Below are 16,385 nucleotides of genomic sequence, written 5' to 3' on the forward strand. Positions count from 1 at the left end.
CCAACATCCAAGAGGACCTGGGTCTGATCTTCAGCACCTCTTAAACTAGGTATGGTGGCCTGTTATCAGGCAAGAACATGGTTGTGTGTGTGTGTGTGTGTGTGTGTGAAAAGAACATAGCGAAGGAGCTAGAGAGATGGCTCAGAGGTTAAGAGCACTGACTGCACTTCTGGAGGTTCTGAGTTCAAATCCCAGCAACCACATGGTGGCTCACAACCATCTGTAATGGGATCTGACACCCTCTTCCAATAATAAATAAATAATAATAATAAATAAAGACACACTGCTGGAATTCAAGATCTGGCTTGCATGACCCACTTCTCCCACCTCATTCATGAGCCCAGACATGAGCACTCGAAGCCTTAGTTTGTCTATTTTTTCCTATTTTTCTGTCCTCTCAGGACTACACAATCCAGATCCATCCACTGTGACAATTCTGGATATAACAACTCTGAGACTCCTCCCCAATTCCCCCAAGTCATGAAATCAATCGGTAGAGTCATAAAATTAATCGGTAGTCAGGTGAGTTCTTTATTCCAGGGCCTGTCTCTCTCCAGCCTCGGTTTCCAGGCCTCTCTTTGACTACACGCTCCTCCTCCATCTCAGCTCACTCTGGGTAGAGCCTTGCTTCCACAGGAAATTCCCACAGCCTCTCTCATGTCTACACCTTAAAGCTCTGCAGTCCCTCTGTGGAGACTGGGCACCAGATCAACCCAGCCCTGGCTAGAGACGTGGACACTCTGTCCTTACTTCCTCTTTTTGGGATCTGAAAGGATTCTCAGAAATAATTTGGATAAGTAAGCATGTTAAATGGTGACCTTTATGGTCTAAATGGTGAGCAGTCTGGCCTAAGTCTCAACAACTCTTTCACTTCCCCAATGCCTCCCGCCAGTCTCCTCTCAGGAAGGAAGGCAGCTTTCCTAGTAGCCAACAGAATGGTGCCGGACTCGGATTTCATAGCCATCAAGGACTGAAGCATGGGGCTGGAGAGATGGCTCAGGGGTTAGGAGTGTGTGTTATTCTTCTAAAGACCTAGGTTGTTCCTTAAATTCACATGGTAGCTATAACTATCATGCTCACAACCATCTATAACTCCACTTCCAGGGGGTTCGATACCTTCTTCTGACCTCTGCAGACACCAGGTACACACACAGTGCACTTAACACACTGTTAACATGTTAACAAAAATATTTACACAGGTTAAAAAAAAAAAGGCAAGCAAAGGCCCAGGGCAGTGGTTGCCCCAGGCCGCACCAGCACCGGTGTGTGCCAACCCGAGAACTCTGTGGTCCATAATGCATGCCAACTATGAACTCTCAAACTCCATCAGCTCACAATTCAGGAGGGAAGGAACAGTGACACCTGGATGACAGCACCTGGCTGACAGGTAGCTGAGGCCCGCCCCACAGGATGCCCAGGAATGCCTGACCACCCCCCCCCCCCACACACACACACACACACACCATGCTGAGACTGACGTCAGAGAAAGGGCAATGGCTCAACTGAGTCTTGAAGGATGGGTAGGAGTCTACAGAGGGTAGACTTGGGAGGAAGTAAAGGGACATTGTAAGCAGGGGAAGAAGGGTCCAAGGAATGGCGGTAATTCCTGAGGCTGGAGCAGAAGTCGGAGTATGCAGGGCAGAGGTCAAGAAGAATTAGGCTAAAGCTCTGCTAACCCTTGCGGAGCCCTGAAAGTCATGTGTGCTTGGAAAGATCAAAATGCCCAATCAGCTTGGTGCCTTACAAGAAGACTGTTGCAGGATGTACTGCAAGAGCCAAGGTTAGAGCAGAGGCTGGAGAGGAGGAATCAGCCAACATGGGATGCTCTGTGCTGTGTTCCGCTACCACCAAAGCAACAGAGCCAAGCAATTAGGGACTGAAACGGCTGAAGGCATGAGCCCAAATAAGTCTTTCTTTGTAATTCTGTCACAGCGGAAAATGGACCAATACAGGAGGAAAAATCAGGGGTGAGCTCCCAAAAGAGGAGCTCTGTTTGCAAAGCTGTAGAAAGCTGAAGAAGAGGTTGAGGCTTTGGTTATCCACAGTAAGTCACAGCCTGAACTATTCAATGGAAAAATTCCAGATGCAAGCGAAGTCATGGGTTTTCAAATGTATACCATGCTTCACATGATGAAATCTTGTGCCATCCCAATGACAACAGCCCAGGACAGGAATTATTCCTCTGTCCAGTATATCCCCATTGTTTATGAGGGTTAGTAACTCCTGAGGCTGAGGCAGGTCTTGAGGGGGTGACATCAGAAAGACAAGCATGAGGTCAGAGTGTACCTGCACTTGACAGAGTTGGATGCTGGGAAGGATCACACAGTCACAGCTTATCTGGAGATGGGGCTCTGACTGCAGTGACATCACAGTGATACTGTCCCTGGGTTCTGAAGAAGCTACAGAGGAAAACATAGCATACAGAAAATCCTATAGTTTTCAGGTAGCCACTTGGGTCTTCAAATGTTCCCTTGAAAAATAATGAGGAAACTATTATATTAACAAACATATTGTGAATTAGATGAGCATCTCCAAGTACTACTGATTCCCTGAAAATCAGCAAGGGGTAAAGCTGTACTTTGTGCTCGGTCATGTGACTGGCTGCCATTACAGGAAACTGGGTGAGAGTGTCAATGTTCTGGTGCAAAAAGGATGCTTTGGCAGACATCTACAGAGGGTGTTTGGAGAAGCATCAAATCATCTTTTTCTTGGTCTATCTCTCACTATGAAAACGATATGCACCAGACAGAAGCAGCTCCCTCAGCCTAGGTCTCAGAATAAGAGTTCACTTTGGAACAAACCTTCTGGTTGACTGACAACTAGAAAGACAAAAACAAAAAAACAAAAAAAAAAACCCCAAACAAACAAACAAACATACAGACCTTACAGACTCCACAAGAAAACTCTTAGATCTGATAAACATTTTTAGTAAGCCTGGCGGTGGTGGTGCACGCCTATAATCCCAGCACTCTGGGAGGCAGAGGCAGGTGGATTTCTGAGTTCAAGGCCAGCCTGGTCTACAGAGTGAGTTCCAGGACAGCCAGGGCTACACAGAGAAACCCTGTCTCGGAAAAAAAACAAATCCAAAAAACAAAAAACAAAACAACAACAAAAAAAACCAAAAAACAAAAACAAAAAACAAAAAAAAGCAAAAAACATTTTTAGTAAAGTTGCAAGATAGAAATATCAACATATAAAAGCCAGTCGCTTTTATATATACCAAAAAATGAACTTGCTGAGAAAGGTATTAGGAGAAATATTCCATTCCCAATAGCTTCAGGATAAATAAATAAAGGTACAATATGCCTAGGAAAAAACCTCTACCATGAAAAATTTAAGACATCGAAAAGTAAACTGAAGAAGACAATTGATAATGAAAATACCTCCCATGACCATAGTACGGCAATCTCTGTACTTCAGACGAAGGTCTACACTATATAAAGAATTGAATAAAAGTAAACAAGACAAAACAAAACCCTGCCAAGTCATGCACTGCCACTGAGCTAACAGTTCTCTAGGGTGGAAACGCAGAAGACTGATGCTGTGTGTTGATTTGGTTTGCGTTAGTTTATTAGTGTGCTCCAAAGCTCTGGGAAATGTAAATTAAATTGGCTTCGAGAGTCCTCCTCCCCCTAATCATTGGCCAAACCCAACAAATGACAACAGAAGCCTGCAAGGATGTGAGCGAGAGGGGTCCTCAGTCACTGCTGGTGACAATGGAAACTCGTGTAGCCACTATGCAAACCTGTGCAAGGGTTTCTCACAAAACTGAAAACAGCCACAAGCCCCAGGTCCACCATTCCTGGACTCTACATCACAGGCAGAGATCAGAATCAGAACAGCTGATCTGTTCACAAGCAAAGAAATGAAATCAGCCTAGGTGTCTTTAGGCTGGGGGGTGGACATAAAAATTCAGTGTATATAAATACACACAGGCATCTTATTTAAGCCTCAAATAAAAATGAAATTCTCAGGAAAATGGATGAAACTGGAGAATATTAAATTGAGATGCCCCGGCTCAGAAAGATGAATACCTCATATTTTCTCTCATGTGCTGAACCTCACCTCTAATATTTGTGTGTGTTTGTGTGTGTGTGTATGTGTGTGTATGTGTGTGTGTGTTCATGTGCTTATGTGTTAGTTATGTGAGTGTGAGCATAGGGTATGAAACTAGAAAGGGGACGTGAGAGGAGAAAGAGTTTAAAGGAAGGGAAGGGGACTACTGGGGCCGGAAGGGTCCAAGTGAGAGCACAGGGAGGAGGGGAAGAGGAGAGGAGGGAGCAGGGGAGAAAAGGAGGAGGCAAGGTGAGAAGAGGGAGGAGGAGAAGAGAGAGGAAGGAGTGGGGAGGAGGGGAGAGCAAAGCTTTATATAAAGATATCTCAAAAAACTTGCTGCTTTGTATGCTAATTCAAAAATAAGCAGCTGAAGGATAGATCAGCTACTAAGAGAACTGGCTACTCTTCCAGAGGATCCAGGTTCAGTTCCCAGCACCCACATGTTAGTTCGCGGGTCAGTAACATCAGTTCCGGGGATCTAGTGCCCTCTTTTGGCTTCTAAAGGCACTGCACTCATGTGCACATACCCACATACATATATATGTACATAACAAAAATACATGCTTAGGCAGGTGAGGGGGTACGTGCTTGGGAAACGGGAGCAAGCAGATTCAGGGAAAGACTGAAGCTAATCTGGGACACATAGGCTATACAGAAAAAGCGTGTCTCAAAAACCTACTACTTCTTCGGCTGGGTGGGCATGGTGCTGTATGCCTTAATCCCAGAACTCATGAGGCAGAGGCAGGTGGCTATCTATGAGTTTAAGGCCAATATGGTCCATGTATCAACTTCTAAGCCATCCAGGGCTATGGAAGGAAACTGAAATAAAGTTTCTTGGGCTGGCCAGTTAGCTCAGCAGGTTAAGGCACTAGCCAAGAAGCCTGAGCATCTGAGCTCAAGTCCCAGAAACCACACAGTGGAAAGAAAGAGCCTACAACTGCCCACTGACCTGTACACAGGTACCACGGCATGCACACGCCCACACACATACACATACACTAAATGTAATTTTTATAAAATGTCAGTGCTTCCTGCTGGCTGGGCTTTCAGGATCTGGCTCACCCACCTTCCGCTCTGACCGCCACTCTTTGTGTATTCTGGTAATCTACTTGCCCAGTGCAACCTCTCCGTCCCATCCTGTCCTTCTCCCAACAGCTCCCCCCCAGCACTGTCCTGCCACACTTAACAATGAAGTCAATTCATTCCTTTCTCTGCCCTGGACATCCCTTCCTGTCTTCTCTCTCAGCTACCAGCACCATCACTCACCCAGTGACCCGTGTCATCTTTAAAGCCAGGAACGGAACATTCCCGAAACTATTGACTACAAGAACCAAGTCTACAAATACTAGTTGATAACAGAGAACACTGGGGCCCAGGATTCTCTATATCCGGAGCGGCTCTGAGGGAGACAAACACAGGAGGCAGGTTAGCACACAATAATGCATTTGATAACCCAGTTCCTTCCACTGCACACACACACACACACACACACACACACACACACACACACACACACACACGCTATTCTCCTATGCACCAGGCAGCCTCAGAAAAGTCTCAGCCCTTCACCTGCGTCCTGTTTTGTTTTGTTTTGTTTTTTTTCAAGACAGGATTTCTCTGTGTAGTCCTGGCTGTCTTGGAACTCACTCTGTAGACCAGGCTGGCCTCGAACTCAGAAATCTGCCTGCCTTTGCCTCCCAAGTGCTGGGATTAAAGGAGTGTGCCACCACCACCCTGCACGTCTAGTTTTCAACAATTTCCATTCAAGTGCAGGAAGAACAGAACCGGCGATCCAGCCTGAACCACTTTTTGGATACACAGGCAATAAGGCAAAACTATGCCCCCAATAGCCTTTTAGAGAGAATCCCCCTAGTTGGATATATGACTAAAATTAGATACATTATAGGAAAGGACACATGCAATAAGAAAAATTAGACCTAATCTGTAAATCAGAATAGAGACACCCAGACTACACCTCTTGTAACCAGCCCTCCTTTTCATGAATGCTGCAAAAGGAAACCTGGACAAAACAGGGCCTTCGAATAGTCTCACATGTCCTGGTATCCCTTTCCTTCCCTCCACATGTTTTATTTTTAATTATGCATACATGGCCTTGGGGGGAGGGGCTGGGCACATAAGCACAGGTCCCGAACAAGGACAGAAATGGGTAGTGGATCTCTGCAGCTAGAGCTATAGGTGGTTGTGAACCACCTACTGTTGGGATGTGAGCTGAACTCGGGTTCTCTCTGGGAGTAGCAATTCCTTTTACCTGCTGAGCCACCCCTCCCCCACCTCCAGAAAGTAATCTTGATTCTTTTGTAAATTTATCAACTCTTTGTGGGTTTTCTTGTTAATCTGTATTGTTTTTAACATCGTCTCAGGATGCAACCCTGGCCGGCCTGAAGCACACAATGATCAGTCTGTCTCTGTCTCCCAAGTGCTGGGATTAAAGGTGTGTACCACCTAGAAAAGCAAAGGGGTTCTGATGTTTTGTTTTGCTTGTGTTCTATTTGGTTTTGAGACAAGATCTTTCTAGGAAACCCTATACAGACCAATCACACACACACACCTCACACACACCTCACACACACCTCACACACACCTCACACACACCTCACACACACCTCACACACACCTCACACACACCTCATACACATCTCACACACATCTCACACACACCTCACACACATCTCACACACACCTCACACACATCTCACACACACCTCACACATCTCACACACACACCACATGCACTCTCCTTTCACTCACACACACTCTCCACACACACCTCATGTTCTCTCGTCACACACTCTTCACACTCTTCTCATGCTCTCCGCACTCGCTCTCACTTGCTCTTCACACGCTCACTCCTTGCTCTCTACACGCTCTCTGCATGCTCTCTGCATGCTCTCTACATGCTCTCTGCATGCTCTCTACATGCTCTCTGCATGCTCTCTGCATGCTCCCTACATGCTCTCTGCATGCTCTACACGCTCTCTACATGCTCTCTGCATGCTCTCTACACACTCTCTTGCCTTTCTCTTGCCCTAGTCTTTTATTGATTCTTCCAAAAGCAGGTTTAAAAAAAAAAAGACATTGTATAGTCATTGCCAAATCAAATTCAAAAGAATAACCACATCCCACAAAGAATCAAGAATTACAATTATTCCCCAAAGTTTCAAGCTTCCTATTCCCAGGCCTACAGCCAAGGTAATAATAATTGCAAACTCATCATTGTTTAAACTTTAACTTTTGACTTATTATACTTCAGAGCTAGATCTCCGAGGTCAGCTACATGCATTTTCCTGTGAAGCTCTAATGATAAATGACATGGGCAGAGCCGCCAGGCAGTGGCCAGAAAGAATCAAGTTAACCCTCAGCTCAGTAGTTCCGCTAGCTTTCCGCTTCTGCACATTGAACACAATGACTCTCCTCAGAGTCCCAGTGTTTTGACTTAGTTTTACTAATATGAGATTTTACATATTCTATATTGGCTCTATACTCTCAAATGTTGTGCAAAACTTATTCCATAACTTTAATAGTTTTTTTTTTCCTTTCTCGGGGTCACAATGTTGGCTCTATTTCATTTTCTAATAATTTTGTCAAACTTTCTTTGCAAGTTAAACATTAATCAAGAACTACCATTGTGCAGTTATTGCATTGTTTCCAAGATGAGAACACACAGCATGCACCTGGGCCATTAGGACTGTGCTGTGCTGTGCCCCATGCCTCAATTTTTAATTGTTTAAGAATCATTACATTGGGCTGGAGAGATGACTCACTGTTTAAGAGCACTGACTGCTCTTCCAAAGGCCCTGAGTTCAAATCCCAGTAACCACATGATGGTTCACAATTATCAGTAATGAGATCTGACATCCTCTTCTGGGTGTCTGAAGACAGCTACACTGTACTTACATAAAATAAAAAAATAAATATTTAAAAAAAGAAAAAATCATTACATCGGGGAACACCTAGCTTCACAGAATTTACCAGAGCAGAAGGAGAAAGTAAGAAAGTCAGATATAATAGAAGAATTATGCACACCAAGGCCAACTAAAAAGCAGTCATGCTCAAATGAAATCTATACAGCCATTGTCCAGGGCTAAGGTTAGGAGAAATGGGAACAACTGTTTTTTACAAAGAGCTGCCTCGGGCTACAGAGATGTCTCCAACTCAGCCCACTGCAGGCAGTCCCTTATTTCAGATGACGGTCCCCTGGAGGGATGTGTCTCCTGTTTCTCATGGTCCCAGATGCCATCCTTTTCTATAAGGAGCTGCTGCAGGCTTCTGAGATGTCTCTGTCCCAGCCTAGTGCAGGCAGTCCTTGTCATTGCATGCTGTCCCCAGTATGCAATCTCTCAAGATTGTACACACACACAAACAAACATATCTCAAGAACTCTAGTTTTCACACACACATTCATGTGTACATATATATGTGCACATACACACATCTTGGCAACTCTAGTACACACACACACACACACACACACACACACACGAGCATATTTCAGCAACTCCAGTTCTCACACACTGCTATGGGAGTAATGGGAGTAATTTCACTCCAGGATGAACATCAACATTCTAAAAAGGTTTTAAGAAAAATGCTTACATCCTAGCCCCAAACCGGAAGGGACTAACCTAGTCATTAATGAGAGAAGAGAAAAGCAAATGGCTTAACAATGGAAGAATCAAATTACTCATAAGCACACTACAATTGAATCTCAAGACATTGTGTGAGTGAAATAAACTAGATATGCCTAATTCTATTTACATGAAGTCCAGGATCAGGCAAAAAACAAAAACAAAAAAAACAAAAAACAAACAAACAAAAAAAACCAACAACAACAAAAAAAAATCTCAAAAATCAATGTGCAACAAAGCCAGGAAATAGGAAGTGGGGGAGTTGGGGAGTGAGGGAGAAAATGGGTATTTTCTAGGGTGACAACATTTTTTAAGATTTATTATTTTTAATGAGATGTGTGCATGTCTATGGGGTGTGTGCACAGGCATGCCGTACCCTCTCAGAGGTGGGGGAAGGTATCAGATCCCCTGAAGCTGGAGTCACAGGCATTTATGAACCACCTGACTTGATCTGAGTGCTAGAAATATAAACACTGATCCTCTGAAAAGCAGAACACACTCTTCAACTTCTGGGCAATCTCTCTAGGCCTGAAGAAAATAGTTTATCTCATTTTAGGTAGTTGCGTACACAGGTGCTGATGATTGTGGAAACCATGAGACTGGGGATGTAGCTCACTTGATACAGTCCCAGATTCAATCCCCAGCACTACATGGGGGCAGGAAGTCAAAAATCCAAGACCATCCATAGCTACATATAACCTAGGCCAGTCTGAGCTAAATGAGACCCCGTCTCAAAAAAATTAAAATAAATAAAGATAGAGGCTTATATTTCATTGCCTGCTCACTTTCCTGAGTTCTAATATAAAGTCTAACTGTTCCCTTCCTGTGTCTTAGTGAAGGTTTCTATTGCTGTGCTGAAACACCATCACCAAAATAGTCCATCACTGGAAGAATCAGGGCTGGAATCTGGAGACAGGAGCTGATGCAGAGGCCATGTGGGGGTGTGGGGGTGCTGCTTACTGACTATTCCCAACACTTGCTCAGCCTGCTTTCTTATAGAACCCAGAACCACCAGCCCAGGGATAGCACCACCCACTATGGGCTGGGCCCTACCCCATCGATCACTAATTGAGAAAATGCCTTACAGCTGGATCTCATGGAGACATGTCCCTTCTCTGTCATAACTCCAGAACTCCAGCTTGTGTCAAGTTGACACACAAACCCAGCAGTAGACCCTCATGTGTCTTGTCTTTGGGAAGCACGCTCGTTCTGCCCCTCTTTGAGTCAGTGTTTCTCTGCTGACACCTCCCACCCTGTACTGATGCGTGCCGATCTCCATTGTGGAGCCTACCTGCCCTGTTGTTTTTCTTGCAATTTTTCATAAAATGAAATGGTTTCCTGTGGAACCTGATTCTAAGTTCTTTTAACAAGATGAAGACCCTGTAAAAGAGGGTCTTATAGGAGATCCATAAACAAGGGCCAAACAGATGGCCAGATGCTGCCGTTTGGGGGGGGGGGGGGCGGCGGTTCCTGATGGTGGCCCATGCACCTTTGGGCGTTCTCTCAATTTGATCTCCAAGCTTTTTCTCTGTCCCTGTGGGCTTTAGGGCCTTTGCTTTGGTAGTGGCTGGCAGTTATTGGAGAGGAAATGTATCAGGAACACCAGCAATTCTTTAGGTCTTGAGACATTTTATCTAATGTACCAACTAGCTCCTGAAGGGAATAGAGATTCCCCTAGAGTCATAAGCTTCCAACACATTTGTGCCTAGGATAAAAGGCTCTTCTAGGATTACCTCCCAGTCATTCTAGATTCTTCCAGGATGGAAATTAAAGCTATATCTAAGAGGCAATTATATCACCGCCCCCCATGTGTGTGTGTATGTATGTGTGTGTGTGTGTGTGAATGAGAGAGAGAGAGAGAGAGAGAGAGAGAGAGAGACTGTATATGTGTATGTGACAGAGAGAGACAGAGAGAGAGAGAGACAAACAGAGAGAGAAAGAGAGAGAGTGTATAAAGGTATAAAGTTTGGTCCCCACTGATCAAAGCAACTTCTGGATCCTGACCATCACCAGTTGGGACGCTTAGACCCTACGGAACTCCAGAACTGGGGATAGCATGTACCCGATTTCCGGTAAACTTTTGAGCCTTTATTCTCCTCAGCCAATGTGACTCTGAAAATCAGTAGTGCGTGCTCCAGCCACAGTTCACAGACTCCCTAACCTTCCTTCTCAAGTGCTGATTTATTCACTCACAAAATGTGCTCTTTATGATTAGGACAAACTTGATCCCTGAGCCTTAAAAATAAAGAAGTGAACTTATCCCTGCACAGGGTCCCTACGAGTTTACTTTAACTTGTTAGAGTTACCAATCACTGATAATTTAAGCTTTCAGATCATAGGGCAGTGGTGGTACATGCCTCTAATCCCAGCACTCAGAGGCAAGTAGATCTCTATGAATTCCAGGACAGCCTGGTCAACAGAATGAGTTCCAGTACAGCTAGGGCTACACAGTGAAATGCTGTCTTGAAAAACTAAAATAGGGGCTGGAGAGATGACTCAACGGTTAAGAGCACTGACTACTCTTCTGAAGGTCGTGAGTTCAAATCCCAGCTACCACATGGTGGCTTACAACCATCTATAATGGGATCTGATACCCTCTTCTGGTGTGTGTCTGAAGACAGTTACAGTGAACTTACATATAATAATAAATAAATCTTAAAAAAGAAAAAAAACTAAAATAGGAAAGAAGGAAGGAAGAAAGGAAGGAAGGAAGGAAGGAAGGAAGGAAGGAAGGAAGGAAGGGAAAAGAAAACTTTATGGACAAAATACATAAAGAGAGGCTGGAGAGATGGCTCAGCGGTTAAGAACACTGACTGCTCTTATGAAGGTCTTGAGTTCAAATCCCAGCAATCACATGGTGGCTCACAACCATCTGTAACAAGATCTGACGCCCTCTTCTGGAGTATCTGAAGATAGCTACAGTGTACTTACATAGAATAATAAATAAATAAATCTTTAAAATAATTAACTAATTAATTAAGATATTTACCATCATCCCCCTGTTAGAGCTATCTGCCTTGTAAAAGGTAAAACTGATCAAATGTGTTCTATGCCCTAGCTTCTCTTCAGAGCTGTCCTAACTGACCTTCTGGGGGGTGGGAGTAGCCAACCAAACTCAGAGCAGAGCGGTGAAGATACAGGGCCTGAAAGACTAGCCATTGTTTTGGTCCCTAAGTCTGCAGGGGGTGATTGAACACTTCCCAAAGGATTCTGAAAGCTCTCGCAAGTTCCCCGTCCTCTAATTAGAGGAGCCAAGGACAGACAGGGTTAGATCTACCTATTACACATTCTGCAACGAAGATGGTCAGCCCAGAAAGAAACTCCCCCAGGGCTTCAAGGGAAACAGTAATAGTAAAAAAGACTGACTTCTTCCAGCACGTGTCTAAACTGGCAGGGGAAAGACTGTCAGACCTAAGGGGATCTCCAGAGTCCCTGAAACTGGCCCTGGTGAGCCCCAACTGACCTTAACAATAAGAAGAAAAATGAGAAAGCTTCAGCTACCTATGAAAAGTCTTAACCAACCAGGTAGAAACTACAGCAAGAGTCAAATAACTAGAGAAAATAGGAAATAAAAGAGGTCACTGGATTTGAAAAGGATGAGCCAGGCCTCCAGGCCTCCGCCGGCTCAGGACACACCAGAGCAAAGGGCTCTCAGCTTTCCCTGACCAGAAACAAAACGCTGTTCCTGCATCCCAATAATTCGCTAAGTGGTTCATCGGCTTTACACAAATACGCAAAATCAGATTTAGTCCACAAAGACTGGGTCCAAATTTCTGTGGCGGAAATGAGTTCTGTCTGCTAAGACCTTAGTAATGATCCTGTTTACCCCGGGAGTCTTTTTACAATGGATCCACCCTCTGATAGACTTTTCTTCTATCTGGCTCCTCAGGATTACCTCAAGGGCCAGAGTCAGCAAGTGTGGAGACGCAAGTCCTTCTCTGCCTCCATTTCAGATGGAAGTACACAGACCCACCAGGCACCCATATCCTAAATGTTAAGTCTCAACTCTTGAGGGGCAAATATTAGGTAGCTAGGCAGGCATTAAGAAGCCTGGAATGCACTGAAGATGGACCTCTCCCACAGACGGGGAGCTCTGACGACTTTGCTGAAGCCCATTAAGGGAGAGGTCCTGGGGCTGGAGAGATGGCTCAGTGGTTAAGAGCACTGACTGTTCTTCCAGAGGTCCTGAGTTCAGTTCCCAGCAACCACATGGTGGCTCACAGCCATCTGTAATGGGATCTGATGCCCTCTTCCAGTGTGTTTGAAGAGAGTAATGGTGTCCTCATATATGCAAAAGAAACAAATAAATCTTTTTTTAAAAGTTTAAAAGAAAAAGGGAGAAGAGAACCTAAGTCCTATCTATGGCCTTGAGAGACATGACATTCTTCCCCCACCACACCTTTCCCCTCTTCCCCCTCCAGAGACAGGGTTTCTCTGTGTAACAGCCCTGGCTGTCCTGGAATTTCCTTTTTAGACCAGGCTTGCCTCAAACTCACAGAGACCTACCTCCCAAGTGCTGGGACTAAAGGTGTGCACCATGACGCCCACCTCCACTCTAATCAGTCCCAAAGATTATAATAATATTACACACTATTGGCCTCTCCCTTAAAATCAACCCAACTGTGCCTGTCAATCGTCTGGCACAGGACCAACCTGAAGGAAACTTGACACACCTGAACATATGTCGAGGCCATAGGAGAGAGTAATTATCCCCTTAGCGAGATAATGTTCCCCTCAGGAGTGCCCCCACCCCAGGGTACACAGCTCCACTATTAAGCCTGCTTAATTTTCTGAGTTCTCAAGAAGCACAGGCTTTCCTTTTATCTCTTCATCTCTTCTTTGGACTCCAGAGTAAATCCTAAGCACATCTGTGCTGATCCTCCGGGATTCTGTTTCCCTGAAAATAACACACACAGGCACACACACTCCGAAAAGCTGCCTACAGACTTTCATGAGCCTGCCCTTGGCCCTCAACTCAAAAGGCAAGTCTGTCTGTCTGTCTGTCTGTCTGTCTCTCTCCTTCCAGCCCCTGCCAAAATTCATGGTTTGCCTATCTTGCCATTTTCTTCAAGTTTTAAAACAGTCCTCAGGCTTTAAAAAAACAAAACAAAACACTGCAACAACAAAAGAAACCACCAAGCCTTCACTGCCCTGTGTTTGGTCAGACGCAGTAGAGCACACCTGTGGTTTTAACACTCAGGAAGCTGAGACAGGGGAATCTCATGTAGAGAGCCCAAAGCCAGTCTGTCCTACAAAGCAAGGCCCTGTCTCAAAACAAACTGCAAATCACAGGGCCTAGCAGATATTGCTCAGTGGGAGAATATCAGGAGCTTCAGGGGGTTACAACAACCCAACTGGGTATTTAAAGGTCCTGGGTTTAGATGTCTGCATCAATGAACTTCACCCCTTCCCCAGACACACAACTCAAAGCTTGTGCAACATTCTCTTCCTAGATTAAAATATTCAGTCATTCAGGGAAGTTCTTTAAACAGGGAGGTAATGAACAACAACAACAACAACAACAAAATAGTTCCAGGAAGTCCCCGAAACTGATCAGATTCACTAGGCCCCCCTCCCTGCTGAAGCAAGCAATAAAAGTTGAAAGTGCCCCTCAGACTGACGGAAGCTGAGCTGCAAAGACAACTCTGAGACCAGACCAGCTACCTGGAAGAAGCAGAAACCAGCTGAGCTGCCTAGACCAGGCTTAGATCTGTTGCTTGGAAAGGACACTCTCCAACCGAGTGAGTTATATCTGCAGGCTACGCAGAGTGCTCCAGGTGTCGTGACCTGTCTCTCACCTGTGCTTTGATGATGCAGCTGTCCAGGAGTCATGCATGCTGCTGTAAGTAACCCCTCACCCATATTCCCATAAATAACACCAATAAAGCTCATTGGTTCACCAAGTTGGACTTTGGTGGTGTCCATACTTTGGGCTGCCCTGGACTCCCTATCTGGGTGAGTAGACCGGTGTGGGGGGGGGGGACTGCATCCCCCTGGGAAAAGCATTATCACACAAGACCTCATTAAACCAAAAATGCTTATGGTCTGTGTATTTTAGTGTATGCAAATTAGAGTATAATTAAAAATTAGTGAATAAATTGTAAGGACCCAAAATAATCAGAAAGCATATTCCCTTCAAACAAAATTATATTTATGCCCGAGCTGCACCAGTTTAAATGCTCAGCCCCCACCCAATGCATTCTCCCTTCTACTCTCCCCAGTCCTTCCCCCCTCAGAGTCCTGGTGTCTGTTCCTTAGCCATTTTCTTGCCATGGTGGGAGATGATGAATAGAAAGTGAGTAGCCAGGTAGTGGTGACACATGCCTTTAGTCCCAGTGCTTGGGAGGCAGAAGCAGGCAAATCTCTGAGTTAAAGGCCAGCTACAGAGTAAATTCCAGGATAGCCAAAGCTACACAGAAAACCCCTAACTAAACAAACAAACACTCATCCCAGACAAACAAAGAAACAATCAGGAAGGGCACAAGCCTTAGAGCCTGGCTGGAATGCATTCCAATCTTAGATTTGATCTAATCCCTGAGTGTCCATAAACCAGTGACTTAGCTTCTCCCAACTTTGATTTTCTTCTCTATAAACCCGGTCAACAGTGCCAAACTCATACTGTTAGGCTAGGGAACCTGCGAGAACCACGTACTCTAAAAAAGTTTCACTAAGACCCAGAAGTGCACAGGGAATAAGACTCACGGTCAGTCCCTAGCCCAGAAGTGTCAGAAAGCCAGGAAGTGGCTGCACAGAGCCAGGATAGCCACGGCAAGGTGGCCAATCCTGCTCTGTGACTCGGAGACTCGGAATGCTTCTGAGTTCAGCCACAGAGGGGGCAGGCCATTGATAGTAATCAATTGATCTTCTCCCGCCTTCTGATCACAGGCATTCCACTGAAAACTGGCCCAAGTTCCAGGGAATGAGGACAGGAGGCCTCCCCAAAACATCCTCTTCGGGAGTTCCTAACACAGAAAGTAGACGTGAACGAATTGGTTCTATGCAGTAAGATCGGAGGAGCAGGAGCCAAGGTCTCCAGGTACCCCTCCTAGGCCATTTGGGGCCTGAGCCAATACCCAAGGTCCCTGGAAGCAGGTCATCCCAAGTGAAGTGGGATTTCATTTAGTCACCAGACACCTGTTACTTGCAAAAGATAGCTTGAACCGGCAAGCGGCTTCCATCAGGAAGAAGCAACTACTCCCCAAAATAACTGTAAGGAAGGTAGTAAGCACTGTCAAAAGGCAGAGATTCCCATAGTCCTTATGCCCCAACCCCTGGACACCCCAACCCATGGCGAGCCTCCTCGCCTTTGCCTACCCAGAGCAGGAGAGCGAAGTCTTCAGCAGAATCGGTATTTCTCATCCCGAGAAGAATCTACAAGGGAAGGAGTCACACAGCTAGGAAAAGGCAAGACTAGGGCTCCACCCAGAATCTCCAGCCTCCAGAGACACACCTATCTACCTCCCGGCTATGAAAGAGGCAGTCAGATCTGTTCTGGGGCAGATAATGCCCAGACAAGCAAAACCACAAAAATAAGAGTCCCTGGGTCCCGGGTCCTTCCTGGGGGAGGAGCTAGTGGCGCTGACATCCCCGCCCTCCTAGCCTTGTCCTAGCCCCTGCAGCAAGGAAGACGGCAGTCTCTCCAGTCTCCATTCTCCCTCCTCCGCGCCCCCAGCCCTGACATTATTT

The 16,385-nt window shown here is 45.4% G+C and overlaps 1 protein-coding gene across 16 annotated transcripts in view; it reads right to left on the reverse strand.

The window, feature by feature from the left end:
- Nucleotides 1-16,385, reverse strand: part of Ggta1 (glycoprotein alpha-galactosyltransferase 1 (inactive)) — a 71,738-nt gene that overhangs the window by 54,250 nt on the left and 1,103 nt on the right. For 6 of the 16 annotated variants that reach the window (XM_052182326.1, XM_052182334.1, XM_052182332.1 and 3 more), the window contains one exon: nt 16,014-16,070. The exons of 1 other annotated variant lie outside the window; for it this stretch is intronic. The gene's annotated coding sequence lies outside the window, so the exon portion shown is untranslated. Of the gene's footprint in view, nt 1-2,286; nt 2,400-16,013; nt 16,226-16,385 lie in introns of those variants that run through there. 9 more of the 16 variants (XM_052182320.1, XM_052182325.1, XM_052182323.1 and 6 more) reach the window with 3 other exon arrangements.

The sequence above is a fragment of the Apodemus sylvaticus genome, chromosome 5, assembly GCF_947179515.1.
Source record: "Apodemus sylvaticus chromosome 5, mApoSyl1.1, whole genome shotgun sequence".
NCBI classification, from domain to species: domain Eukaryota; kingdom Metazoa; phylum Chordata; class Mammalia; order Rodentia; family Muridae; genus Apodemus; species Apodemus sylvaticus.